Source organism: Lactuca serriola, chromosome 7 (assembly GCF_051521515.1).
Source record: "Lactuca serriola cultivar US96UC23 chromosome 7, Lser_US96UC23_V15, whole genome shotgun sequence".
In the NCBI taxonomy this organism is placed as follows: Eukaryota; Viridiplantae; Streptophyta; class Magnoliopsida; order Asterales; family Asteraceae; genus Lactuca; species Lactuca serriola.
Window position 1 is genome coordinate 200,916,862 of NC_136414.1, and position 12,223 is coordinate 200,929,084.

The window sequence follows — 12,223 nt, forward strand, 5'->3', positions numbered from 1 at the left end:
ATTTTATTTAAAAATGGTAATTTTTTTATACATAATTACTAATAATAAAATCTAATAATTATTTTTCTATAAGAAAATTATTCGTCAAATGAGTTGTTTATCATCGTCTTTTTGCACGGGCACACATCTTGTGTATGTGTGTGTGTGTGTATATATATATATATATATGTTACTTTTAATGTTCTTGGTTCTTTTTTTTCTTTTTATTGGTGCTACGTATGGATGATGTGAAAAGGCACGTGTTGATGAAAAACATTTTGTAACTGGTGTTCAGCTTGCTAATGGAAAAAGACATGAGTTGATCGCAGACGATATGCATGTAATGTTTTAGTTTTTGAGTTGTTATGATTTGCATTGACCTATCATGCAAGAACGAAGAAGCAACTCATATGTTGGGTTAGTGAACCCCACATGCCTTGCACGCTAAGGGTAGTTTTGTCCTTTCACGTTCATAAAGTTTGTAAAAAGGGATGTGTTAGTGAAAAGGGTATCTATTTCATTTGTTTTCGCCTTTAAATAACTTTTGACTAAGATCTAAGAAAAATCGATAAGATGAAGATAGATTGTGGGTGTGGAAGTCCGTCAATAATTTTCACATCACTAACTGACACTAACCTCGGAAGGCCATTTTATGCATGTCCAAACAAGGTAAAATGTAGTGTTCTATTTTGAACCCTGGTTTCACAATTATTTTCTAAATGCAAACCGACTTTCATAATCTGGGAGCTTGTTCAGGTTTCAATGCTTGGGTTGATGAAGTAAAATGCAACAGTGAAGGGATGATTATAAGTGTACTGATGAGGTTAAAGAAGAAGCTGGAATTAGAAGTCTTGACGTGACATCCCCAATTTCTTGGCCAGAAAAGACCGATTTGTTTATGCTTGGTTTTTAAAATCAGAGTAATCTTTTAAAGAAAACAGTTGTGAAATTTGTTCCCAAAACAAAATATGATAAGAATTATCAAAGCATTTCTTTAAAGAAATGTATTTTCATTATATAACAAAATCTCGGGATGTCATGTTCAATACAGACCAAAAGCATAAATAGAACAAAATAGACCTTACAACAGTTATTCATAACTACTGGCCTATAATCCAAAATCTCTCGTCAAGTCCACCAACTTATACTCTTGTGCCATTACCTGTAATGCAAAGAAAACTGAGTGAGTCAGGCTTGGGAGCCTGGTGAGCATATAGGGTTTTCAACCCACAATAATATAATTATTATATTCAACCATCAAATAATCAACTCAATTACCCATCCCTATTATCTTCCTTAGGATTTTACCCTAGGAATTCAACTACCCGTCATTCATTCATTCCTAAGGATTGACCTAAGGAATTAGCACAAACTTCCATCGCTACATAAGGCGCATCTGCCAACATTATCCTTTAAGCGCCTCTGCCAGGATTACGTCATACACTATGAGGCACGACTGCCAGGTTTATGACATTCTCTTTTTAGGCGCATCTGCCGACATTATCTTATAAGCGCATCTGCCAAGATTATCCTATAAGTGCATCTGCTATTATTATGACAATCTCTATTTGGCGCATCTGCCGACATTATCCTATAAGCGCATCTGCCAGGATTATGACATTCACTACTTGGTGCATCTACCGATATTATTCTCAAGCGCATCTGCTAGCATTATGGCATGCTCTTTTAGGTTCATCTACCAATACTATACTTAAGTGCATCTACTAGTATTATGTCACTCTCTCTTTGGTGCATCTACCAATACTATGCTTGAGCGCATCTGCTAGCATTATAACATTCTCTAATTGGTGCATCTGCCAATATCATTCTTAATCATCTTTCATACCTCATCATTTTATCACATACCAACTATCTCATCTACCCATGTTCTACCCAACATATTTGTAGATATAAAATACATATACAGTTTAACTCATTTAAAAACTATATAAAACATTCATTCCATACTCATCTCAAATAAACAACAATATATAAACACATAGCACGTATTTTATAACAAATACTTCATATTTATGTGTTAGAAGAAAGTAACCACCCACTCTCTCGTATAAACAACAATATACTTAATACACTCAAACCATACTTGTATTATTATCGTGTTTGTGAAAGGTAGTATACACTCACCTGATCAGAAGATGATCGGACAGCACTACGACTTGCAGAAGTAGTAATCCTTAGCAGATCTGGAAGATCTCCACAAAAATCGAACTTCTCGCGGGCAGAGCTTCGGCTCGGGAACCGCACTTCTCGGGATCTTCGGGATCTCGGGACTTGCTTCGGGGCTCAAGAATAGTACCGGGGCTTCGGGGTATTTCTGGCACGCAAATCGATGCAAAATGGGAGAGTGAAGAGAGAAAATAGCAAAAGAACTCGGCTGCCCTCGCATCCTATTTATAGGAGGCTGGAGCCTCGGAGTACGCGGGGCGTACTGCAATACACGGGGCGTACTGCTCCGAAACGTCATGGCGTTCGTCATCCGAAGAACTCGAGTGCGAAGGTCGTCATGCTTCGCTGTACGCGGGGCGTACTTCGGATCAGATCGGTGACTCCTTCGGATAATCATCCGAATTAAAGATTAAATTTAAATATAAAATATTTAATAAACTTCGGAAATTCATATCTTCTTCATACGAACTCTGTTTTCGACGTTCTTTATATCCACACGTAGGTGAGACTACGTTCTACAACTTTCGTTTAGACTCCGTCGGCTAATTTTGACTTTATTTTTATTATTTATTTTTAATAGGCCGGGATAGGAAAACTCCGTTATAAAATCACAACTTCTTTATCCGACGTCCGTTTTCGCCTATCTTTTTATCTTTTTACTACAATTAATGAGATCTTCAATTCTCATTTAGATTGTTTTGGCTAAAACCGCTCGGTCTCAAATCGAGCATTCGGGCTACATACCGCTAAGTCGAAACTTCGAAAAATCATAACTTCCTCATACGAAGTCAGATTTGGGCGTTCTTTTTATGCACGCTCATGGTTTAACGTATTATACGACTTTCATTTAGATTGCTAAGGCTAAATATCACTCTAACGTAAATTCACTTTTTACGTCGCGCTGTGTCGTGCCGGTTCTGTCGCGAAACTTCGACAGATCATAACTTCTTCGTTATAACTCGGATTTCGGCATTCTTTATATGTACAGAATCCTTGTAACATATACTACAACTTAGTTAAGATTATTCATTCTAAATAATCTTTCATCAAAAATTCATTTTTGATGCCTATCGTCTCTAAATTGACTAGCCCTGATCTACGGGCGTTACACTTGAAGTTGAAGTTGATCTTTCTTTGTTGTTGTTGTTGTTTTGGGTTTAATCATAATCAAACGTATTTGGGTTGATGAAGTGTAACATCCTTAAAATCATAATGTAAAATTTTCATTTTTAATTCAAAATATAAACACCATTTGTCCTTATCAACCATTTAAAAGCATGTCATAGTGAAAATAGTTATCAGAGTACAATCCCAAAATCATAAGTGCGGAAAACATGGATGTATGCGATGCGACCAAGTCGGGCCCTTCCCTTTCGAACTGGAATTACCTGAAATCATAACCATAAAACCGTAACCACAAATCTTAGTGAGTTCCCCAAAATACCACATACCATACATATCATTGGGCCTAGCTCACATATTAGGCCCAGCCCTGCCAAACCAATGGGCCCAGTCCGACATACAAATGGAAGAGTCAATGAGACAACTAACACCTTACATAACATACAATGGGCCTAGCCCTTTCAGATCCATGGGCCTACTTTGTTATACAAATGGGCCTATCCTGACATACAATGGGCCTAGCCCAATTGTAGCATCCTGTTTTGGATCGTCCGTGATTAGGGTTCATGGGCTGCAACCCGGGCATGAGGAAGCCTCGGGGCTACGATGAGTTGCTAGAAGTGTATGGCTTCTCGTCACCTTTCCGTGGATATGAGGTTCATTGGAAATGGAGTAATATCGAGGAAACTATGGAAGTTTGAAGTTTTGGCAGGATAAGTACTTATTTGAGAAAGGTGGCAGTTGAGTATGTTGGGCGTACGTGTGTGTACGCTTAGCGTACTCATGTGTGTGACTTTTAAGTGAAGCCACCTAGTACGTTGGGGGTACTAGGAACATAGCGAAAACCCAAAATGAGGGGGTGTCCCTATATAAAGAATAAGATGGCCTCATTCCTGGCCACCATCCTCAGACAATCAACCCTCTCAAACCCTAAATACTCGTCCATTGAGCTTGTGTGTCCATTTGTGAGCTATTGAGTGATCTTGTGTTTCTTTGGAGTGAAGAAGGAGCCTTGACGAAGAAGGAGTGGGATTTGTTGGGTCAATATTATGGTTTATACTTTGCTTTTCTAGGAAATTGTATTTTTATGTAATATCTTATGTGTTTACGGTCAAGTTTATGGCCAAAGGGGTGTTTACGGCCGTAAACCCTGTTTACGGCCCATGTTTCCCGTGTATATATATATATATATATATATATATATATATATATAGGGGTGAGGGGTGTGAGGAAGAGAGTGATGAACACTAAGGAGCTTAAGTGTGTGCATTTGAAGGTGTTCTAGAGAGAGAAACAACAGATAAATTTAGTGTGTGTTAGTGTGTGTGAATCTCTTGTATCCGGATCATAATTCATATCAATACATACAAGATTCATATTATTCTTCTTCTCATTCTATTCTATTTGATCTGACATCATCCGTTTGATTGAGATTCCGCACCATCAAACGGATCTGATTGATACACAGGCATATTTGGGGACTTACAATTGGTATTAGAGCTTGGTTGTATCAATCATTTTTTCAGATCTGGAGCTTATTTGATCTTATTTTGAAGAGATTTTTGCGTTTTTGGATAGATCTCGCAAAAATAAGGGGGGGTTTGTTCTTTGCGTTTTTCCTAAAAACGAGTTTTTGATCGAGTTTTGGAGCAAAAAAGGTGAGAAAACGTTGTTTTTCGTCAAGAACAACGATTTCTGGAGAGTTTACGGTCCGGAGTTTACGGCCGGAAATGTGTTCACGGTCCGAAGTTTGCAGCCTCGTCCTCGCATCAACAGCTCTTTATTATAAAAAGAAAGGGGATTTTGAGGTGCTGAGGTTCAAACTCGAGACCTCCAACACTTCAAACCACGCGCCTTAACCAGTTGAGCTACAAGGGATTTTGTTAAATAGTTCGATTGTTTAAACTTTATACACTTCTGAGCAGCAGCAAGCCTCGCATCGTATCAGCAGCTTCGCACGCCTTCTCGATCAGGAGCCTCGCATTTCGTCCTCGCATCCTCGCAAGAGAAGTCTTCGGATCGTTCTTTAATAAAAAAAGGGGTAGACGCTTTGTAGTCGCCGGGGATAGAACCTGGGTCTTTCAATCTTTCCTCCTTCGCAGCTTACCAGTTGGGCTAAGCTGAACCTTGTTTCAAACCTTCAAATTTTATCTCAAATACAATCCCTTCGGTTCCTTATTTTCGCAAATTTAACACTTTTTGCCCAAAAATCAATTTCTTTTATTTTTAAGCTCCATTTTCATCCAAAAATTTTAGTTTTTAAAATTTGAATTTTATTTTTGATTTTTACTTAAAAATTTGACTTTGACTTTTAAAAATTTGACCTTTGACCTTAAGCTTTGACCTTCTCATTTGACTTTTAAATTTTCAAATTTAGCTTTTCGGTTTGACTGTTCAAGTTTATCTTTTTAAATTTGACTTTGAAGGTTGATTTTTGAGGTTTATAGTCAAAGGACATTTTTTTAAAAATTAAAGTTTGACTTTTAAATTTGATTTTGGCTTCTAGTTGTGTTTTTAAATGGTTTTTGAAGTTTACGAGGAAATTGAAAACATGAAAGAGAGTCGTCTGGAGACGTAAATGAATGTCTCTACTCTTGCTTTATATCTCAAATAGAGCCCAAAAACGTTGAAATGGCTTTAAATGAGCCCAGCTAGGTAGACGCGATGCATGAAGAGCTTAATCAGTTTGAAAAGCTCGGGGTTTGGAAATTGGTTGACTTACCAAAGAGAAAAAGGGCTCTTAACACGCGTTGGGTCTATCGTAATAAGCAAGATGATTCGGGAGTGATAGTCAGAAATAAAGCAAGGTTAGTGGTTCGTGGGTTTTGACAGATTGAGGGTCTTGACTATACTGAGGTATTTGCTCCCGTGGCTCGGTTGGAGGCTATTCGCATCTTTCTCGCATATGCTTCTGTGACAACCCGAAGTTCGTTCCGTCGTCGTAACCCGTTCCGTCATTAAAAAAATTCGTCGTCTTGAATTGTTTTCGTTTCATTTCTAAATTAAGTCATTAATTTTGAGTTTGCTATTATGACTTAATGGTTGTCCAAACACGTTAAAAACTCATGAAAATGCCCCAAATTATTATTTGGAAAAATTTTAGTTTTATTCCGTCGAGTTATAAAACAATTAAATCGGGTACGACTAAAAGCCTCGCTTAACATCAGTATCGGGTAGAATTCCACCGTGTCCCAAACTTTAAGCATATATAAAGTTGAGAGAGCCTCATTTGAAGTCTTTTCCACTCTCTCTCTACTCTGTCTCTAACCTCTCTCCTCAAGTCCAAGTTCTTGATTCAAAATCACTCATTTCAAGCTCCAAATCATCAAGGTAACTATCCTAGCTCCTAGTATAACATCTTTAGCCTTCAAATTCGTGGTTAATCTATGAAATAGGACCATTAGCATGAGTTTACGGTCCTAGAACAACCCTAGGCCGTGAACTCACATAAAAGGGGTTTTTGAGCCTTAAAACCCTTCCAAACCTCATTTGGAGCTTAGATATGACCTAAGGACTTATTTGCATGGACTTAGAACATCTTGAACACACCATTTAGGGGGGTAAACTTGAGTTTACGGCCCAAGAACATTCTTGGACTGTAAACCCTCATTCATGGACCATAAACATCATTTAAGGTGTTAGTTTGCCCCTAAACACCTCCAACAAACTTCCATGAGTGCATAGAACCTTAAAATCCTTCAAGAAATGCACCAAAACATACACAAATGGGACAAACTTGAGTTTACGGCCCAAGAACATTCTTGGACCGTAAACACATCTCCTTAGACCATAAACTCCTCCAATGGGTGTTAAAGTGCCTTTAACACCTTGTATGGCTTGGAATTGGACCTAGAACTTTGTATGCTTAACCTACAACCACTAAAACCCATGAATCTTGGACAAACATGAGTTTACGGTTGTAAACTCATGTGTTTAAGGTAGTAAACTCCCAAGAACATCTTCATAGACTGTAAACTACTTTTCCAAAGTCAATTCAACCCAATCACTTCCTAAGCCATGGAATCAACCCTAGAACCTTCCTATGTGCATTGTAATTTACCTAGGACCACCAAAACACATTAAGGCATGGCACATAAGAGTTTACGGCCGTAAAATCATAGTTTACTGCCATAAACTCCTCAAATGGTCCTTAGAATGTTCAAATCTCATTCAAAAGCATTGAAACCTGATGGGATTAAAACAACTTTTAATCTATGAAGATCGATTAGATCTTGAACAAGTATATGAATATGAAACAGTAAAAACGCAATAATAAGAACAAAGCAGCTTGAATCAAACGTGTCGAATGATTAAATAAAATCCTCAGAAGAGCTCGATTAAGAACATCAACTGTAGAGGATTAAAAGATTACAAGAACGATTAAAGAAAATATTGTACTCTGTATGAATCGCTATATCGATAATCTCTAAAACGTTTACCTAATATGCATGCAAGCATTAACTTATATACAATACATAAAAGGCTCTCGGTTGGACAGGCCCAAACTGGAGAATTCAAGGCTAAACTAACGAGCCCAAAAGACGCAACATCAAAATTATCTTCAGCCCAACAATCTCCCCCTTTGCGTCAGTTTGGAGCGAGACTTTCACTTGTGACTTGGGCCGGCAGCTGAAGCTGGTACCTTCTTCTTCACGGTGTTAAACAGACACTTGGTTATGGAAAGGATGGTCTGTCTAAACCGAATGTACCAATTGATCATATCATTGAAGTACTTGATGTCATCAGCCGAATTCTCCTTACACCGCTTGATGATTGATAAGACGTGTTCCAAGCAGGCTGTGGTGTAAAGGTGCTTGTCAGCTAAAGCGAAGAGACATTTCTGTCCTTCGGCTCTAGTGAACATCACTGAGTTTCGCCTCGGATCTATCTTGCCCATTTGCATTTGATTTAGATCGCTGGCCGATCCCACAGGTGCTACTTTCGGTTTCTTCTTAAAAACTGTGGCGACCTCCTGATCCATTAGGGCAACCTCCATGATGTAGCAAGCCAACATCCTTTTGACATGGTCTATGATGGGACCATATTCGGCTTCATTTGTCAGCAGGATATTGTACAAGACTATCCAGTCATGAGGATTCAGATTCGGCAGATCCGCCAGGGTGATAATGTGAGCAGTTCTTGCAGATCCACGAATAAGCTTGAACTTAACGTTTGTGAATCTCCCCACGGCATAAGGCTTCAGCACCCAAACGCTAACAATCTTCTGGGCGCTCCAGGTAAGGTATTGAGGGCGAGCGGCCTCCAGGTAGAAGTCAATGAGCTCCCTGTCAAGCTCATCGTTCGGATGCGGGACTTCAAAAATGTTAGAGAAGGCGTGGAAGATGAACGCCTTTCGAGTCAGCGGCATATCAAACTGCGAATCGATAGAGTTGTTGCAGTCGAATGATATCACCGGCTCGAGCCATAGTATGCATGGAGTCTCTATGGCCTCTTTTATCATACGATCCCTGGTCCAGGCAGGGAAGAGCAACTTTCGGCTCTCAAGGAGATCGTGGGCTTCTTTTTGCTTTCGTTCGGCTTCTTCAGCCTCACGCGCCACACGGATGGCATCGTCTTCAGTATTGCGACTGTTCTTTCTTTTTAACATGTCAGCAATGGTCTCCTTGTCTCCATCTTCATCTTCATCTTCATCTCCTCCCTCAGCTATATTTTTGCCCTTGTTCTTCACACCTGAACCCGAGGTATGACCAGTTGGGGTTGGTTCGGTTGTGTGAGTAGCTTTGGAGGAAGGAGGTGGTTTCGATCCTTTCTTCTCATCTCCCCCTTGTTTCGGAATGGACACGAAACTCGGTAGGCCTTCAATTTTGCTTAAAAGGTCCATGGCCGGAGAGAGTTTTTCAGCGAGGGTACGCCTCACTGAGTGGTTAAGGATGGGGTCGTGTGCTTCCAGGATGTTTGATAGAGCTGCGTGGACATCCGAAACACACGTCTTTATGACCTCCCTCTCGGATCGAAGAGCTTCTAATTGTTGCTGGGAGTTGGAAAGTTGCGTGCTCTTGACCTTAAGGGCGGTAGTCTTATTCGCCAAGACGTCCATCAGAGAATTTTCTGCCGCAAGATCCTCTTGTAGCTTTGCCAGGCGGGCATCGATGGAGGCACGAAGTGCCGAGTTGTCGTCGCTAAGATGTTGTCTGAGAGTAGCGAACGAAGACAGCTCCGTCGAGACAAAATTGGCCAATTGTTGAACAACTGGTTCCAGAGTCGTCTTAGTGGCTTCGGCGCTCTCCTGCAAGGACTGCAGCAGGACAGAAGCGTCATTGAATAGTTTATCGACTTTTTCGGTCGCTGCCTCACAGGCTCGGGTGGAGGCGTCTATAGCAGCAGTTGCTGAGGCCACGGAATCATGTTGAGCCCTGGAGAAGGCATCAACGATCTTCTGAAGGGCAGCTTCAGACAAAGATGACTGCTGATTGGAAGAGGAGGCGAGAAGTTGATCAACCTTCTCGTTAAGCTCGCGAAGATGCTTCTTTGTCACAGGAGCATCATCCTCCTCATCACTCTGAACTTGAAACGAACTATAGTAGACCGAATCGAAGTTCATGTGATCACCACCAAGGTACTGATCGTCGCCATCGGAGGCGTCTTCTGGAGATTGAGGTGGTGGTGAAGCTGGGGGTGTTATGGGTTTGGTTGGTGCAGGTTGAGTGGGTGGGGGGTTAGTTTCGGGTGGTGGTTGTGTATGGGTAGGGTCGGTTGTATGTGTTTGAGTTTGTGGTGGTTCGGTTACAGGAGGGGTTTCAGTAACTGGTGGTGTTTCGGTGGATGTGGTGAATATAGGTGGAGGTATAGGGAATGAGGTTGGGGGAATAGTGGGGTTTATGGTGGGAATGGAAATAGGAATTGTGGGTGGAGGTGAAGGAACTGGGGATTGATGAAGTTCCATCTCTGGGGTTGGGGACCGAGGTGGTGTGTTGCCTCGTTGAGGAGATTCGTCTCCTTGTGATCCTTCAGAGTCCGAACTCCCACCTTCGGATTCGCTAGAAGAGGAGGGAATAACGAGCTTTCGCTTCTGTTGGGTCTTCCTCCTTTTCGGCTGTGGGGATGAGGCAGCCTTTGGTTGTTTTCGCTTCTTGGGAGAAGGTCCCTTTGGAGCTTTGGACACTTGCTTCCCCTTCTCTGCCTTTTTGCCCCTGGCCACCGGTTTATCGGCATCATGAATCGATCGCAGCATGTCCGGTGTCAGTTCCCTCGGACCAGTTGGCCTAAACTCCTTGATCGTCCTGATCAGTCTGCTATCGGCGGGCACATCGGCATACATCGACTCCGGGATAGATCCAATGAATGAGAATTTTGATGCATCGGATACGATGATCTTCTTGGTATGAAACGTACCAATAGAAGACATCGATGCACCATCGGCTGTTGGAACATTGAACTTGTCCATGGCCCATCTTGTGATCAAGATCCAGAACCGGGCCAACGACACCTCAGAGTGTCGGGAAGAGGAAGAGAGACTCTGAATCAGTTGTTGCCAAAGGACAAACCCATAGTCCAGGTTTATCCCATTGTACACCCCATACATTATCGAAAGGAAAAGACGACTTGCACTGTCAGATCCTGAGCTCCTCTCTGACAGTCCCTTGAAGAGAACTGTAAATAACCCATTCCACTGGGGCGGTAGGCAGGACTTCTTAAACTTGGCGACGGAGGTGAGAACCTCTGTGTAGCCCATGTTGTAAAACATGCTGTACAACATCCCAACCGGAATCGTCTCCGGGTTAACCCACGATGGGTCAGCAGTAAACCCTAACATAGTGCAGAAACGGGGGCGAGAAATCGAGGTCTTGTGTTCTGCCACTTCAAAGAATACCCTGTCGACGACTTTGTCGTAGTAAGCCGTCGCATAGACCTGAGATAAGACCACCATTGGCACCGTTTCAATCCGTGACAGTGCAGGAGCAAGATGGGAGTACTTGAGGCATTCTATGACCGGCGACATGTAGGAATCATACGCCAGTGGGTTCAGATCAATGACTAGGCATTGTTGGGGCCGGATGGGAAGAATCTGAGAAGTTGCATGAACAGAAGAAGACTCAGCCATTGTTGCAGGTTTGGAGAAGAAGATGAACGGGAGAGTGTTTGGGAGTGATTTTGGTTTGGAAATTATGGAGGCAGTAAAGAGGTAAAAGGTGGTGTTAATGGATTTTTATAGTGGGTGATAGGAGAGAGAAAAATCGTTTCAAATCTCTTATGGAAATACGAAGCGGGTTTTTGAGTGATTGATCGGTGACAGTTGGGGCGTGCGATGATCACGTAGGAGAGAGAGTGTCAGATTCCTAGGATTACGCCGCCCAATAAGCGCCGGTTCAGAGAAAGGAACCGTTTCCATTTCCACACGCGCCTCCAATGCCAGAGTGAGGACGCTTCAATATCGCACACGCGTCCTTTAAGTGCCAGAAAAAGCGCGGCCGTTTCAAATTCACGCGCCCTCCTTTTTACCGTCGTTTGAATTTCTATCCTTTTAACTCCCGCCGAGTCAACAACTTTTTGTCTTATCCCCTTTTAAACGGCTGTTTTCAATTAATGACCCACGTGACTAATTTTTGACCACAACTTCATTATTAACCATCCAGTAATAATCCAGCCTGTAAAATAATTAGTAACGGAATTTTGGAAAATCTAGGATTTTCGTGCAAAGAGTGTAAAAGAAAAAGAAATAAAGCAACTCTTTTTAGGATAATCTGTGATGTCAATAATGACACGAAACTGATGATCCCGGGCACGAATCTCTTCCTTCAAGGTCAAGAGAGACCTCAAAGTGTTAGTGTGGAATCCCGTTGAATTACGATCAAACATTTATTAATAAATGTTGAAAGGCTTCTTTTAATAAGGCTAATTAAGGGTGGTTTCGCTTTGATTCATCAATTCTATTCTTGAGATAAGAAAGAAAGTGAACAAAGTACTTGTGAGACCG